Here is an 18,541-nt window from a genome sequence, read left to right on the forward strand (position 1 = left end):
TTCAAAATTCTCTTATAATAGCTTCTGTGAGCATACAAATAAAAGTAATGAACCCAATCCGATAGAATAATTTATCTTTTCCATTAAGCTTCTTATCTTTCTCCATTTTTTATGGAAGTGGACATGTCCACCAGGTATTCTAGAAATCACTGTTTCCTTTAACATTTCCAGTAACTAGAATTATGCTTCATGTTTATCTTCACTTGAGTATGCAGCACCTAACCGTCTTTTTAAAGCAATTTCCCTGATACAGATATTCAAACGTGCATAGGAGCATTTGAGAGTTATACCCTATATTTTGTAGTGTACCCAGACATCTCCAATTAGTCACAGCTTAAAAATTATATGAAGTGAAAATAGCAAAAATACATTACTTTGGGGACAATTGCTTGCCAAAATGTGTATATTAGTCAAAAATGCATAAAAAATGTATTTACTGGGAGAAATTGACACTAAAATGTTTGCAAATTTTCATGACATTTTTTTTAAAAAAATGGCAAATTTTTAAATGGTAAATGCCATAAATGTGGAGAAATGAATTTAAGATTGAGAAAAGAAACTGACAGTGACAGTTATCTATCCCTAATTTATACACTTGTTTACTATGTAGTTCATTAAGGGTTAAGCCTTAGCAAGCAGCAGCAAGTCTTATCATTTCTACCACTACCACAATTCAGATGTTCATCGATCTCAGTTTTGGATGATCCAAAGCTAAAGCAACATTTTTAAAAATATGTTTATTTGGCTAATATCCCCTTCTTAATTCAGCAGAGCTCTTGATTACACTCCTTTCCTCCTGTCACAACAAGGAGTGAAAACTGGGCTGTCTGAACAGAAATGGCTCAATTTTGCATTTCCTTGCTATTTGGTCTCTACATTGCTCCAACTGCATGCTTTCACCCATTAGTGTAATTTTGAACTATGAATATATTTTAAATGAAGTCTCTCTCTTCTGCTGTTGTGAAGACTTTAATTGCCATGCCCAAATACCATTTTACCCATTTGAAAAGATAATGGCATTTAGATCATTGAAAAAGCACTTGGCTCTCTTTTAATAAATTTGCATTCCTGATAGGGACTAAAAATTTATGTTCCACCCCCCTCCCTTTAGAAGAAGCACATTTAGAAAGATGAGCTCTCAATGCATTATAAAGAAGCTTTCGTTTTAGTTATGGAGAAACAGAGAACAAAGTTGTCCTTTCTGCTTCCCATTTGCAAACCTGACACTTTTAATTTTGGGGGAAAATTGCTCATAAACAAGAACCTCAGCTACAACTTCCCATTTAAAAATTGCAACAGTTTAGACTACATTGATCCCTGAAGTCTTTAGCATTCTAGAAAGAATTAATGTACAAAATTCTAAAAGCAAACATATTGGAATACAATCATGTCAGTGTCAGTAGAGTCTCCTCTGAAAGAAAATTTACTTGGAGTACCTTACCTTTTTCCATTGTAATTACAAAAAAAAAGAGAGAGAAGAAAGCCTGAATTGTCTTTATCAGCTTATACAGGGGATTGCAACAGTATGTCTAACGGAAATACACAAACAGCAACCCAGAAAGCTGAACTCATTTATTTCCAAAGTAATTAGCAATCTGATACAATAAAATTCCTTTAGTATTCTAATAAAGTTTTAAAGCTTTGACTTCTCTTTAATGTGAATTACTGTTGAACAAGATTTTGTCTCAGCAAATGTTGGGGGTGGCTCTGTAGCATAAGATCAGGAGGCAGGCAAGAGGGAGGCAGCAAGAGGAATGCACTCCTTCTGCACTTGTAGATTCACCACTGCTAAGTATTCACACTGCCTTCTGTCTGGATAACAACAACAACAATAATTAATACCCTGCCCATCTGGCTGGGTTTCCCCAGCCACTCTGGACAGCTTCTAACAAAATATTAAAAATACTATAAAACATCAACCATTACAACTTCCCCAAACAGGGCTTCCTTCAGACATCTTCTAAAAGTCAGATAGTTGTTTATTTCCTTGACATCTGATGGGAGGGCGTTCCACAGGGCGGGCGCCACTACTGAGAAGGCCCTCTGTCTGGTTCCCTGTAGCTTTGCTTCTTGCTGTGAGGGAACTGCCAGAAGGCCCTCGGAGCTGGACCTCAGTGTCTGGGTTGAACAATGGGGGTGGAGACACTCCTTCAAGTATACTGGGCCAAGGCCATTTAGGGCTTTAAAGGTCAGCAGCAACACTTTGAATTGTGCTCTGAAACGTACTGGGATCCAATGTAGATCTTTTAGGACTGGTGTTATATGGTCTTGGTGGTCCCTCCCAGTCACCAGTTTAGCTGCCGCATTATGGATTAGTTGCAGTTTCTGGGTCACCTTCAAAGGTAGCCTCATGTAGAGCACATTGCAGTAGTCCAAGCGGGAGATAACTAGAGCAGGCACTACTCTGGCGAGACAGTCAGCGGGCAGGTTGGGTCTCAGCCAGTCTACCAGATGAAGCTGGTAGACAGCTGCCCTGGACACAGAATTGGCCTGTGCCTTCATGGACAGCTTCTATTCCCTCAGCTAGGCTCACTTATGGTTTTAAAGCCCCACTAGGTAACAATTGCACATCAAGCAAGGAAATCCATCAACCTCCCAACCTTATTTCCATACAAAGCCACCAGACACCAGATCGACTCCCAAATATGTAATGGTATGAAATTTGATATTTATTTATCAAAATGTGATTGGTCCCCCTTTCGGTCCCTCAAGAAACATATTCCAGCAAAAAGGCTAACGTATATTTTAGCCTTTACTGCTGCTTCTCAATGTAAGAATACACTTCGATTAATCCGTATGGAATTCATTCAATATGTGAATCATTTAACTGACAAAAAAAAAACTGATAATTAACCAATTAAACTTACTTTAACTGGTTGTAGACCTATTAATATAAGGATATGTGCAGACTATAAGTTAGTGGGCAGACTGAGCTCCTAGAGTGGTCTCTGGGAAGTATTTATAATATTGCCCTTCAATTACAAAGAATATAAAACAAGCAAGCCTCTCTCATTGGGTAAGCTTATTATTTATCCTTAATTGATCACATAAGCTATTGGAATGTACTCTGATCTCTGAATTGCAGGAGAACACAGGCATTGCCTTGCAGCTGGACTTTCAACATATTAATACAATTGGGGAGCAATCTAAGCTCCCCCCTCCTGGCCTGGCAGGCTTTACAGGGTTGCTGGGCCACCACTCCCTCTGTAGCCCTGCTTCACACAGTGGCCAAGGTGAAACAAGGACTGCAGGCAGATCACTGTATCAGCCTGAAACTAGCACAGCCATTGTCCCTGGATGGTGCCTAGTACCATCATGCAATGATAGCAGGGCCATCTGGTGGGCTTAGCCTTGCTCCATGAAAACTCCATTTTGATGTTTTCTGGTGACTGGCACTGGCAGGGATCCCATTGGAGTCAGCAATGTAGATTTGGTAGGTGGAAGGGGAAGCTCTTCATCAGCGGAAGGAAACCAGAATCCCTTCACTGACGGTCTCTCTGTTGGGAGGCTGATAGAAGTTGATTCGGTTGGTGGAGGGACACTCCTGCCCATTCCGACCCCCCACGACCACAGCAAAGAAATTAGGATTGCTCTGTTAATATCCCAAGCCGAGAGGAATTTGAGGGATTGTTTCCCTGCTTCTTGTTTGAGACAAGCATTACGAGTCACCAAGATTCAGCTTATAATTATGATGGTTAGTGACATATCTGCTATGTGGAGTCTAGTGGTCATATTTGCCCTTTTCCCAGCCCCTTTTAATTCCATTATGCCCTCTGAAACAGATGTTTAGCTGCTTGGAGATGAGAGCTCATCTGTTCACATTGATTATTGTCCAAGCCAGAGGGATAGGCATGATTGCAAATGTAAATAAATCAATGAGCCTCTTTTTTTACAATGACTTATGGAGAGCGCATTCTTGCTTGGATCAGTGGACAATGTTTTCCTAAGTCATTTACACACCTGAGGGGAAAAGTCAAAATGGCATCTTGCCCCACTCATTTTTTTTAATAAAAAAGAAAAATACTACTATTAAATGACCTAAGTTACATAAAGATATACATAAAGACAAAGAGAGGGAAGTGGCGGCTGGGGGTGGGGAGAAAGCTAACTGAACATAATTTCATCAAATTATGTCATACTTGTACAAATAAGAGTAATAATAAAAATAGTCTTCTTGACTATTTCATCCTAAAGTCAAGGAAGGTGTTCGCGTAAACAAGACATATGATTGTATGTTACCTTGGAATTATAGATTCCAGTAATTCACAGATTCCACCTTACAATAAATCTGTCTGCAGCATGATTTTCTTTGCACCTTATATAGCAGGAGTGGGGATTCTTTTTTTCCCCCTGAGGCCACATTCCCTTCTGGACAACCTCCCAGGAAACATATACCAGTGGTGAGGAGGAGGGAAGCAAAGGCAAAAGTGTTCAGAGCAGTGAAGATGAACATTACCTTTGCACAGTAAGCTAGATTCTTCACATTCACCAAAAGCCTGTTGGAACAAGAAAGTCTTCACCTGCTGACAGAAGCACAAGAAGGAGAGAGCTGCTCTAGCTTATCCAGGGAGGGAGTTCCAAAGTCTGGGAGAAGCACCAAGAAGGCCCTCTCTTGTGTCCTGTGATGGTGGTGGGATGAAGAGATCCGTCTTTTCTTTATCCTCCATCCAGACAAGCAAGTGGCCTTTGCAGAGTGCAAAGTCACATTCCAGCTGGGCAAACAGTTGATGAAAATGGAAAGCAAGGTTAGTGAGGAGGGGTGCCTTGGGAGGGTGTGTGTCTGACAGACACACACATTTGTGTGCTACATTTGGCCCCCTTGCCTGAGGTTCCCCATCCCTGGCCAGTATGTCCCATTTGTTCATGGTGCCATTTTCCACACTTCGTCATACCACTGGAATTTCCTCCCCTTGTTTTTAAAATGATACCCAAAGCCAAATTCAATAAGAACTGCCTTGTTGGTTGAGTTCATAGGCTCCTTCCAGGACTACGATTCTAAGATTGCCCCATTACATCTTTTTATATGAACAGCATGATAGAAAAGCAGTTGATTCCCTTCCTCAGGGGAATTAAATCAAACTCCTCCAAAGGGCAAGGTTGTTTTCAGTGGTTGTCTCTGGCATCTGAATGGCACACCTCAATATTTCCTCCCTACTCAACAATCAACAAGCATGTCTTTCTAAAAAAAATTCTCCCCCTACTTCCAGCTGCACAATAAACCCAACATGCTTTCATCCCGTCGAAATCAATACCCTTTACACAGGTGGATAAAAGCATGACTATACCTCTGTTCTTAAACCTAAGCTCCTACAGAGACAAGAAAGCCATCTTTTAATACCTGTGAATCTGAGATCCCTGCATGGGTACAAACGCTAAGCACTAAACCTGGGCATGCCGAGTGATCAATGGTTTCTTTTTCTGAAAGTGAAGCCCTACAAAAGCACAGCAGTGTAGTTCTTCTGTCTTCATCATTCTGCTGTACTTTGAACAGAATCCTATTTACGGCAAATGATGATGGATTGAAAAGGTTATCTTGCTGAGATCAGCACCTTTGGTGCTTGCCAGCTGAGTGACCCACTCGGTTGATGGATAGAGTACAAGTTTCCCCTAAATGTTCGGTAAGGAAGAGCAAAATTGATGTCTTCACCCTTTCCGCCTCTGCAGATATGTTAAGTCTCTTTTTTTAATAATAAAAAAACCTACCCCAAAAGTGTTATGCTGTACAATATTATCCACTTGCATCATTGTTGTTGTTATCTGCTATCTCCATCCAGGTAGGTCAAAGCTGTCATATCAGCCGATGCTGATATAAGGGAAATGGAGCCGAAAGGTAACTTGAGCCTCTCATGATTCAGAAGGCCGCTTGGTCCAGGGATGTGAAAGAAGTTGCACATAACATGGGGTGGGGCTGGGGCTTCTCTCTCTTTCTTTCTAAACAGAAGCTCATATTGCATATCATAAGACATAAATGTAGAAATTGAGGTTGGGCAAACAGAAAAAAAAATCCCCACAGACATCAGGATGTTAATCCAATATGCCCACTCAACAAATAATGATGAGATTTCCCATATATCGCATGCCACATTTTACACAGTTTGAAGCAATTAAGATTTTTCTAAGGTAAGCAATTTTTATGTAGCCACATAAAAGTAAACACAGGGAGCTAGTTATAATCACTGCTTGTTAGAGAAAACAATTTTTATTGAACCAAAGAATCTCTGAAGTGCTCTATATTTTACAGATGCTTACAATAACCAACTTAGGGATAAAAATTGCTTAATAAAAAAATATTGTCATGTTTTGCTGGAGATAAGAGTATGCATATTCAGATGCTTTAAAAGTAGTACATCTTCCCCCTTTATGATCTGAATCTCACAATTTGGAGATGATCTGAATCTCACAATTTGGAGATGATCTGAATCTCAAATTCTTTGTAGCACCTTTTCATTGAAAGGTTATTTCCCTTTTACTGCCATCCTTGAGTGTCAGGCACCAGTTTGTGGGTGCCCATGTGCAAGTTAAATCAAACATCATCTTCACTCGGATGTGTGTCCTCCTTTAGCTATCAGTACATAGCAGAGACATCACAGAGACAGTGAGGATCGTCTTTGCGTTTTGTGGATATGCTATTAAACGGTCCTAGCTTGTCATACCCCTGGCTGCACTTTGCTATTAAAATGAAACACTTTCTATATTGACATTGCAAAACTATTTTGGTGAACTAAATTTTGGCAGGGAACAGGGGGAGGAGCATGCAGGGAGAGGAAAGGGAGGAGAACTTCTGTTGGACTGTCAGAAGTCCTTGAACATCACTGGATATTGCCTGCATACCTTGTACTGTGCAGACTAGCCATTTGAGCATTTCAGGGATGGCGAACCTGTAGCCCTCCTGATGTTGTTGGATTCCAACTCACATCAACTTCAGCAAGCAAGAGGTTATAGGAGTTGCAGCCCAGCAACTGGTAATGTGCCACAGGTTCCCCACTGCTTCTGTATTTCTTTTTTTAAATGATAGGAAGCCTGCCCTTTGCCATGCACGATACCTACTTCTGTAAGTATTTGTTGGGATAAACTAGCACACCAAACTATTCCTGCTTCCCAACCATTTTCTGTGTTAGCTGATACTCATGGGAAAATAATGCGGGAGTAGGTTTTCCTTTCAACGTGATTTCAGCCATCACTAATTTTCATCCTTTTTCTACAGTCTTCCTGATTACTTCTCGTTCCTCTAAGACAGTTCAGTGTTCAAAGAACTTCACAGTTCTTATTTTGTTCAATGATCCTCACACTGACCCTCTGAGACAGGTGACCCTAAGGGGAAATGAGTGACCCAAGAGCCTATACGCTGAATTTTGTGTGAGAGTGGGTTTTTGAACCAGGATCTCCCACATCCTTCAAAACCAACAGTCTTTTCATTGCCACACACTGGCCTCCCCACTGTTTCCATGCTGTTTTTCATTTGAAGGAAAAGTTCTCAAATATAAGATGTGAAGTGACCATGGTGGCCTTCGAATACTTCAAAATACAAATCCTCGTGAAATTGAACCTTTGCTTCATCTCTAGGCTTCTAGGAGTATAGCCACTTCAGGCAAGATTTTTACTTTTTTTTTAAAAGCAGTTTGTTTATTTCAGAATATTTAAAGTATAATACATTTCTCGACAAGTAGATATTTTTTTTGGGGGGGGGAATCCGTCTTGTTTGTTTGTTTCATAAAGCAAATGCCTTAGAAGCAACGACATTTAGAAGTGTACGTCTCTGGACAGAACTCTCTAGAAGCTTAGGTAATGAAATAAGGATGATTGGATCTGACGGAATGCCCAGTGGGGACAACATAAACCTACAGACAGAAGTAGAATTTTCAGCTCCTTAAGAAGGGCAAACAAATAACCTGTCTTAAAGCATATACAGTATGTCCTTCACTGAGAGAAGCCCCTGGAGATACCTTGCTTCACCTTAGTTAATCAGATGCATAAGGATAACAGTTAGACAAGCAGATAACTGATTTTTATCGGCTAGAAACTGATGCTTTCAAGGTCTATGCTACTGTTGCCTCTTCAGTAGGTCTATTAATTTTATTCTCAGATTCCCTTTATTGGCATTTAGTTCATCTCTCGTGTCTGTGGGATTACAAATTATTTCCCCCCCTAATTAAACTATCATTGACATTGTGCTGCTTCTGAAGGATCTTTCATCTTAGCTATTTTTCCCTAACCTGGAGCATCTAAGACATCTGGATGAAGTAAAATATATTTGCATGAAATTAATTCTTTCAATTTTACATTTATCCTCCTGGGTTTAAGATTTAGAGATGTGAGTGCACATACTTTCAGGCATACAACTGAACTGTAATTATATTTATTAAACCACAGGTACAACAATGATGGTGACAGGTTGGCTAGGCTTAATATCACATTTGGTCCATGCATGTTTGGCATTATGGTGAAAGCCTCAGAAGACATTTTGTTAATAAAATGAGTGATGATATATAGACAACCATGGGTAAAGCCACCATTTGTATTTTTAAAGACATTATAGTCAGCTAATGTGCCAGCCAAATCTATAATCTTAATTGCTGCAACATGAATTCCTCACAGTGTAAGAAACTGTGTAGATCAGGGGCTGTTAACCTGTGGCCCACCAGATGTTGTTCAACTCCCACCAAGCCCAGCTATCTTGGCTAATGATCAGAGATAATAGGTGTCATGGTCCAGTTATATCTGACCCATTGGCTACCCTTGCCAGAAGACGTGCTCCAACTTGTGCAAATTGCTTTATAACACATAATACATTTAATTAGGGAACACATGAAAAGGAAAACAGAAAACAAAACACTGTACAAGTCAAGTTCTAATCAAGCTTTCTTTTCTTTCACACATTATCTTCCAGTCCTCTGAGTTACTTGCATTTCACCGATGGCTGCAATCACAAATTGTGACATCTCCCATCCTTCCACCCCAGTTATCATGTGCCAATGAACTGTTGCCTTTCCACTCCTGATTTCTTCCAATGTGGAATCCTGATTTATAGCTATGGAATGTGCGCCAGTTTATAGGCAGAAAACAGTGTGGTGTTTAATAAGAATGGTCTGTTCTGTGCCTCACACAAACAGAGCCACAGCTCTACCTGACAATAACAGATGCCTTTGGAAAAAAACCAATGGCTTAGATAGTGAAAAGACATGCACTGCAGATGGGACGAGGGCACCGTGGCTCAGAAAGTGTAATATAAATCTGGCTCGAAAAGATCTTTAGTCATTTGACAATCTGGGAAATGCCAAGATCTGGTGCCTTAATGATGCAATGTTGGATTGGCTATCCAGTGAAAAATGTATGCAAAGTCACTACAATATATCTGCCTAGTTTACTGCAGGGCACAAGGTACATGTGAGCAGCAGGGATTTGAAAACAACATATTGGAAGGAGACAACGCAGTGAGAGTTCCTTTCTGTAAATTAAGAAAAAGGAACAGAGCTTCAAATAGGATAAATCAGCACTGGTTGTTGCTGCTCACCTAGGCCTTTTAAGGAACCTTGGTGTCTCAGGTTTAAATTGATTTCAAATTGTGTTTCACTTCTAGTTCATTTTTAAAATTAATATGTTATAATTTTTATTGTTCTATATTGTATTTTAATGTTGTTGCAGTTGTTTGCCTTGTGAGCTACCTAGAAAACTTTTGTTATATAGAAATGTAATAATTAAATACCAAACCTTCCAAATTGACAAACATTTGGCATCTGTATGTTGTCAACGTTCAGTTTTTGCAGGGTGTTCTGTGCTTTCTTTTGCCTTTTTGCTGTTCTGAGAAAGACAGAGAAATATCAGGCTATTCTAGTGATGGTGTTATAAGCTGGAATTTAGCAACATCCAAGGACCACATGTTAGCCACCCTTGATCTAAGGATTCCTTAGCCATGTAATGTTAGAGAGCATGACTTCTTGAGATATATTCTTTACCAATGCCTTAGTGAGCTGTGAAAAGCTTTTGTTTATTTAAAGGTGGATATTTATTATTGCTCTTATTTATGACAGATATATTAATCATATGTGTCAGGGGTTCAGGAGCAGAGTCACAGGAGAGGGAGGAAACGGAGAGCGAGGGGGAGGAGTCTGAAGGAAATGTCAGCGACGACAGTAGTCCGAGGTCTCTGAGTCTCTCCAGTGACTCGGAGGATTCACAGAAAGGGGCCCCCATGGTCAGGGCAAGGGGAGTGCCCAGGGGGACACCTCGGGAAGAAGGGGCCAGAGGAGACTCAGAGAGTAGCAGTTGGAAATCAGGGCCCGCGTCCCCCCCAGAGGGCAGTAGGGGGGAGGAGTCCCAGGCATCGGGATCAGGTGGAGCGCTGCCAGCGGGAGAACATGAGGCAGGATTGACCACACCTCCGTCGGGGAGTGAGGAAACGGTCATCAGGAAAGTTAAACGCGCGCGCGCGCCAAGTTCAAATGTACAGGAGGGAGGCACAGTGGGCAGTCCGGGAAGAGAGCCAGGTCCTAAAGCCCGCAGAAGAGAGCGGGAGGAGTCAGGGGGGTCGTCATCGTCAGCCTCAGAGGAATCCAGGGAGACAGGGGCCCCGGAGGGCAACAGGACCCAGAGGAGAAAGAAGAGGTGGAGTAAAGCTAGAGTCTTAAACTGGTGTACAGGGGGCGGGGACTCAGAGGGAGCTTCGCCGGTCTAAAGTTTAGACGTAGGGATGGAGCGCTGCGGCGTGGAAATGGAAACTGTACTTCAATAAAGACTTTTGTACATAAATACCAGCCAGCGTTGGTCCTCTGTGAGCTGGGACCAGGAGCCAGCCCTGACAGTAAGCTCCCTCCCCTGAGAAGATTTTCCACCAAGGACCTCGCAACGTGAGTCGACGTAGCGAGGAGAGAGAAGTGGTGCTTTGCGAGCTCACAAGAATCAGACAAGATGACTACAGAACAGGAATGGACAGACCTGCGAAATGCTGTGGTTCAACTCAACGCAGAGGTGCGTGCCTCCAGAAAAAGGGAAGAGGAAATGGATACAGTCTGCAAGGATCTCCAAGCCAGGTTGGACATGCTTACTAGACAAGGGCAACCGGGAGCCAGACCAGAGGGCATAGGGCTGGGGAAAAGGGGGGGCAGCCTGGTATCGCATTTCGACGGGAGTTTACCACAGTACCCTAATTTCCGAGCAGACTTGCTCTTTGCGCTGAATCTGCTGGAAAAGGACTTTAGAGATGAAAGAGAAAAAGTGGGGTTTATCCTATCCCATTTGCATGGGGAAGCCAAAGCGTGGCTGAGAAATTTATGGAGAGATAATGATCCGGCGCTCCAAGACGCGGATGCGTTCATTAAAGCGATGGATGCATGTTTTTTATCAAAGATAGACGTCGATATTGCCAGAAGAGACATACATGGTCTCAAACAAGGCAAAGCCACTGTAAGGCAGTATCATGCCCGCTTTTTTGCATTAGTCCACGCGCTGGGGTGGGAGAAGAATTCTGCTCCAGTCAGAGACCTTTTCTGGGAAGGATTGAATGCAAATGTGAAAGATGAGATTGCAAGAGGAGAGAGACCTAAGACCACTCAGCAAGTGGTTCAGAGGGCGCTGGAAATCGGCGTGCGTTTGGAAGAACGTCCATGGAACAGAGATGAAGGGCGTTGGGGACGCACACCAGCGAAAGCACCTCCCCTTTTTCCCAGAGATGCAGCGCGTGCGCAATCCACACCCCCCCAAGGAGGGGGGGAAGAACCGATGGAGATCGGAGGTGCCAGGGCTCAGTCAGCTACCAGAGCCCTAACGCCGGGAGCAGTCAAAACGAAGCCTCCTAGAGGGAACAGGAAGTGCTACATCTGCGACAGTGCTCAACACATGGCGAAAGAGTGTCCCCAGAGGCTCCACAAGCACACTGCAGCCTCGGCGACAGTCAAAGAAGCAACTCGACTGGGAACACAGCAACAGTTAAACGACAGAGTCTGGCTGGAGGAAGAGGCACTGGGGTCCAGTCAGACAAGTCCATGAAGCAATCCCCAGCACTTTTGCAGCCCACAGACCCCCTCCCACCCAAACCAGTGGTGCAGCTTACAGCGTCTCTCCAACTGCCCAGCGGAAGCACTCTGGAAGTGCCGATCACCATTGACTCCGGCAGCAACGCCGACTTTATAGGACTGGATTTTATTCAGCAGCACAATATACCACTGCTACCAGCCACGCTGCCCCTGAAGGTTGTCACGGTGGATGGCAGAGACTTGTTAGGGGGGCAGGTGGTGCAACAAACGCAGCCAATGGTGATGCGGATTGGAAATCACCAAGAGGTCATCAGCTTCAACGTCACCAGACTGTCGGACACGCCGGTGGTCTTGGGCATGAGTTGGCTGCACAGGCACAGTCCAGCATTGGCGTGGTACCAACGCCAACTGACCTTCGGTTCCTCCTATTGCGCGGAACATTGCATTCTTCCTAGCCCGGAAGAAGGAGGGGAAGACACGCAGCTACAATTAAGCACGCTGCAAGCAGTGCCACACAAGTACGCAGCGTTTTTGGAGGTTTTCTGCGAGAAGGAAGCAGACAAGCTGCCTCCCCACAGGCCCTATGACTGCCAGATTGACCTCCTGCCAGGGGCGACGCTGCCAGCCGGGAAACTGTATTCCATGTCTGAAGACGAGCTACAGGAGCTCAAGGAGTTCATAGACCTCAACTTAAAGCGCGGTTTCATCCGGGAGTCGAAAGCAGCGGGGGGCAGTCCTGTATTCTTTGTGAAGAAAAAGGACACGCCCCAAAAGAGGCTTGTAGTTGATTTCAGGCTCTTAAATTCGAAGACCAAGCCCACAGCCTTTCCAATGCCCAAAATAGATGACCTGCTTGCTACGGTGAGGAAAGGACGCGTTTTTACTAAGTTGGATCTGCGAGGGGCGTACAACCTGATTCGCATACGGGAGGGGGACGAGTGGAAGACTGCCATGTTCACGCCCCTGGGCACATATGAATACAGAGTTATGCCCTTCGGTTTACAAAATGGCGCCCACTGTTTTCAAGCCTTCATGCATCACGTCCTGGCGGGTCTCCTCTACAAGAAATGCGTCTGCTTCTTGGACGACATCCTGATATTCTCAGAATCTGCGGAGACCCACGAGGGGGACGTCAAGGAGGTTCTGCAGCGACTGCAGGAGCATCGGCTATACGCCAAGCTGGAGAAGTGCCAGTTCGACAGGAAGGAGGTGGATTTCCTGGGCTACAAGCTGTCGGACAAGGGGCTCGCCATGGACAGCGCCAAGGTTCGCGCAGTGTTGGACTGGAAGAGCCCGCACAATCGGAAGGAGGTCCAGCGGTTTGTGGGGTTTGCCAACTTTTACCGCAAGTTCATCAAGGGGTTCGCGATGCAGACAGCGGCCATTACCGACACGCTCAGCTCCAAGAAGAAGAAGTTCATCTGGACGGAGCAAGCGGAGCAGTCCTTCCAGAACCTTAAGCGTCTCTTCTCGTCCGAGCAGCAACTACTGCATGTGAATCCCAGCAAACCGCTGAGAGTTGAGACGGACGCCTCAGACAGAGCCGTGGGCGCCGTACTGTTGCAGGAGGACCCGCATGGGGACTGGAGACCGTGTGCCTTCTACTCTAGGAAGCTCAGCAAGTCAGAGCAGAACTACACCATCTGGGACAGGGAGTTGCTGGCCATTCATGCAGCATTCAAGGCGTGGCGGCACTTCCTCATCGGGGCCAAACACACAGTGCAGGTTCGCACGGATCATAAGAACCTGGAGTACTGGCGCACGGCAAGGTTCCTGAACCAGCGGCACATCAGATGGGCGGAGTTCTTTGCGGATTTCGACTTCAGGATAGAATACATCCCAGGCGACAACAACATCATGGCAGATGCACTGTCCAGAAAGCCGCAATACCTCGAAGAAGCGGCGCCAGCAGCGGCCAAGCACATTTTCGCCCAGAAAGCGTGGGCGTGCGCTTCCGCAACCGTGGACCTGGAGGCGGTCCGTCGAGCACTGCAGGAGGACTCCTTCGCACTAGCCAAGATGGAGGAGGTGCGCAAGGGCACGGTGAAAGACGACGAGTTCCAAATACGGGACGGATTGCTAATCCGCAGAGGAGCACTCTATGTACCGGGAGACGAACTCCGTGCGAAAGTACTGCAGCAGTTGCACGACGCGCCAACCGCCGGGCACTTCGGCAAGGAGAAGACGGCAGAACTCGTTGCCAGAGATTTCTGGTGGCCCAAGATGAGGGGGGAAGTCGCGGAGTACGTCTCGAGGTGCGACACCTGCCAAAGGGCCAAGTCAGTGCACAAACCTCCGGCAGGACTGCTCGAACCACTACAGACCCCGAGCGAACCGTGGGAGAGGGTGGCCCTGGACTTTGTCACGGATTTACCCAGCTCAAGGGGCAAAACGGCAGTGCTAGTGGTGGTGGACATGTTCACTAAAATGGCCCACTTCATTCCGTGCGCGAAGGTGGCCACGGCAGAACAGACCGCCAAACTGTTCATAGACCACGTCTTCAGGGTGCACGGACTGCCACGGTCTATCTTGTCCGACAGGGGGCGCCAGTTCATTTCGAGCTTCTGGCAGAAGCTGATGGGTTTCCTGAACGTCAAGATCAACCTAGCGTCGGCGAGACACCCGCAGACCAACGGGCAAGCGGAGCGCGTCAACGCCATCATGCAGCAGTACCTGAGATGCTATGCAAATCAACAGCCGACGACATGGGTGGACTACCTGCCGCTCGCTGAGTTCGCTTACAACAACACGAAGCACGTGTCCACAGGGGTGACGCCGTTCTTCGCCAACAACGGGAGGCATCCCAGAACCTTCCCGGGATTAGAGAGACTGGGGGAGGGGGAGCCACAGGCAGCGGAAGTCTTGGCGGCGGAATTGCAGGAAGTTCACGAGCAGCTTAGGAGGCAGTTAGAGCTTGCAAAGCACGCATACAAACTGCAAGCTGACAAGCACAGGAGGGTTGGGGAAGACATACAGGTGGGAGACTGGGTGTGGTTAGCGGCCCACGCAGTGCCGACCAGGTCCTTAGCTAAGAAGAAACTCGGACATAAACAGCTAGGACCTTACCTAGTTGAGGCACAGATCAATCCGGTGGCCTTCCGGTTGACACTTCCGGAGGGATCCAGAATGCACCCAGTATTCCATAGGTCGGTGCTCACGCCCTACAAAGCACCTCACCGATTTCAGGCGCAGAGCACGGCACCAGACCAGTATAGGGAGATCCCCCCAAGGAGGGAGTCGCCAAGAAGGGAACCCATCAACCAGGTCACAGAGATTTTGGACTCGAGATGGGGGGAAGAGGGAGTAGAATATTTTCTCGCAAGGGAAGGTACCCCGGCCAGCGCCAACAGTTGGGTGCCGGACTATGCCCTGGACGAGCCTCTCCTCAAAGAGGAGTTTCATGCCTTGTTCCCACACAGGCCCATGCCAGCCGAGTATTTCGACGACTGGCTTTTCACACCCACGCTTTCTACCAGCACGTTCCAGGGATTCACCTCGGACGAAGAACCAGCATTAGAAACACGTTCACTGGAGGGCTCGCCCTCGGGGTTTGCCTCAGACCGCTCATTTTGGTGGGACAATCGAGGAGCGGAGAGGTGGCTGAGGGGCCCTTGGCAGGCAATGGACTCAGAGGGGAACGAGGGTGAGAGGGGCATGGACGTGATGGGGGAGGACGTTGGGTTCGAGCATGGCGGCACGGAGATGGAAGCAGAGGAGAACGAGGTCGGCGAAGACACGGAGGACGAGCCGGATTTATCTAACTGGATGCACGCCACGGGGGACGAACTGTATCCACCATTCACCCCCACAACGACGGAGCGCCCAGCACCCCCGCCGGAGGAAGGGGAGGGGGGAAGGGGGGGCTTCGAGGGGGGGATGGATGTCAGGGGTTCAGGAGCAGAGTCACAGGAGAGGGAGGAAACGGAGAGCGAGGGGGAGGAGTCTGAAGGAAATGTCAGCGACGACAGTAGTCCGAGGTCTCTGAGTCTCTCCAGTGACTCGGAGGATTCACAGAAAGGGGCCCCCATGGTCAGGGCAAGGGGAGTGCCCAGGGGGACACCTCGGGAAGAAGGGGCCAGAGGAGACTCAGAGAGTAGCAGTTGGAAATCAGGGCCCGCGTCCCCCCCAGAGGGCAGTAGGGGGGAGGAGTCCCAGGCATCGGGATCAGGTGGAGCGCTGCCAGCGGGAGAACATGAGGCAGGATTGACCACACCTCCGTCGGGGAGTGAGGAAACGGTCATCAGGAAAGTTAAACGCGCGCGCGCGCCAAGTTCAAATGTACAGGAGGGAGGCACAGTGGGCAGTCCGGGAAGAGAGCCAGGTCCTAAAGCCCGCAGAAGAGAGCGGGAGGAGTCAGGGGGGTCGTCATCGTCAGCCTCAGAGGAATCCAGGGAGACAGGGGCCCCGGAGGGCAACAGGACCCAGAGGAGAAAGAAGAGGTGGAGTAAAGCTAGAGTCTTAAACTGGTGTACAGGGGGCGGGGACTCAGAGGGAGCTTCGCCGGTCTAAAGTTTAGACGTAGGGATGGAGCGCTGCGGCGTGGAAATGGAAACTGTACTTCAATAAAGACTTTTGTACATAAATACCAGCCAGCGTTGGTCCTCTGTGAGCTGGGACCAGGAGCCAGCCCTGACAATATGTTTATGGAAAGTTTTAAATTTTAATGTTTTTGTAATCTTGGACATGTATTTGACTAATAATAATAATAATAATAATAATAATAATAATAATAATTTATTATTTATACCCCACCCATCTGGCTGGGTTTCCCCAGCCATTCTGGGTGGCTTCCAACAGAATATTAAAATACAATAGTCCATCAAACATTAAAAGCTTCCCTAAACAAACTATTATGAGTGCTTGATATTATGATTGTTTATTGTACTTGCAGCCTCTTTGAACATATTGTGGACAAGTGGCATACAAATACATTGTGATGATGATGTTAATGGTTTGAGACAAAGCATCATATCCTATTGCTCTGCTTGATCTTTATTTATCCTCATTAATATGAATAATTTCCAGTTTGAAACTTAGCTCTGTTCTTAGAGCCTCTGTCTATTTATTTTGACATTTGATTATCCACTATCATATACATTCCATGCATTCATTTCAAGATTTGTACCCTACAAAAACATGGCTCCATCACCAAATAAAAACTTGAAAAACATATATTTTTTAAATTTCATGTGTAAACAATAGATCAAACAATCAACAGCAGTGAAGGATTAATCTGTGCAGTAGCTTTTAAGAAAACATATGCTAGCTAATTCAGTTCTCAGTGGATTGTTAGAACAAAAATATTTACTAACTTTCTTAAAATAAAACTCAGCTATCTTAGCAGAATGTTCCTTTCAGTTTCCCTCGGTTCCTCATTCCTACCCACCCCCAATATTAAGTATTTACAACTATATCTACAACTTTAAATACTCTTTCTTATCTAGTTCCATCTACTGCTAATTGAACCAATCTATTGATTGCAGTGGCATATTATACATTTAGGCTACCATAATATGCTCATTTTCTCGGGAATAAGCCCCACCGAAATAAAGGAGATTTACCTCTGAGTAGACATGCATAGGATCACACAGTTACAGTAAATTCCTATTTATGTAAAATATCCTGATGAACATTTCAAGTTAAAGAATCTGTAATGTTTCTTTCCAGAACTGTGAACACAGAGCCAGTATTGAGTTGTTCCAGGGACCCAAGAGGCACAAAACGAAGGTCCCTTTAGCAATGTAAGTGTGTGTGAGAGACATTAAGGGAAAGGGGGTAGGTTGTTTAGCTCAGGGGTCAGCAAACTTTTTCAGCAGGGCACCGGTCCACTGTCCCTCAGACCTTGTGGGGGGACGGACTATATGGGGGGGGGGATGAACGAATTCCTATGCCCCACAAATAACCCAGAGATGCATTTTAAATAAAAGGGCACATTCTACTCATGTAAAAACATGCTGATTCCAGGACCGTCCGTGGGCCGGATTTAGAAGTCGATTGGGCCAGATCTGGCCCCCGGGCCTTAGTTTGCCTACTCATGGTTTAGTCGGTCGAAGGTGAATTTAGGGGAGCACAACCAGTTTGGTTGCATTGGGTGTGGAACCTTGAGGAAGCTGCAGAAGGCTCTGCAACTATGAGGTAAAATGCAAGAAGACAGGTGCTGAATTTTGGGGTTGCACAGGGTGCTGCTGACATTTGAGACCCCAAGGTCTGCCACTGAGTGGGGTGCTGGAAGCAGAGACCACAGATCTGTTTTAAATATTCTTTAATGATATCTCTATTTCCTGATAGGCCCTCAAACAATAATCTTCCCATTCTACACATGCCCTCCTAAAGACCAACTGAGTCCAATGGGGCCTAGTTCCAGATAAGTCTATACAGGGCTGCAGCCCAAATGTCTGATAAGAAAGCAAGATATCCCTCTTAAGTTTTATATGACATGAACCTTACATTAGATTCAGTTACCGGGCAAAGTTTGCATCCCCACATAAGTTTAAAAAGCACTGTCAATTGTATTACATGGGAAGGTTGACAGCTGTAAATTAGGATCAAGGGCAGTATCCCTTTTGCTGATC

Source organism: Podarcis tiliguerta (assembly GCF_965153285.1).
Source record: "Podarcis tiliguerta genome assembly, chromosome: 4".
Taxonomy (NCBI): Eukaryota; Metazoa; Chordata; class Lepidosauria; order Squamata; family Lacertidae; genus Podarcis; species Podarcis tiliguerta.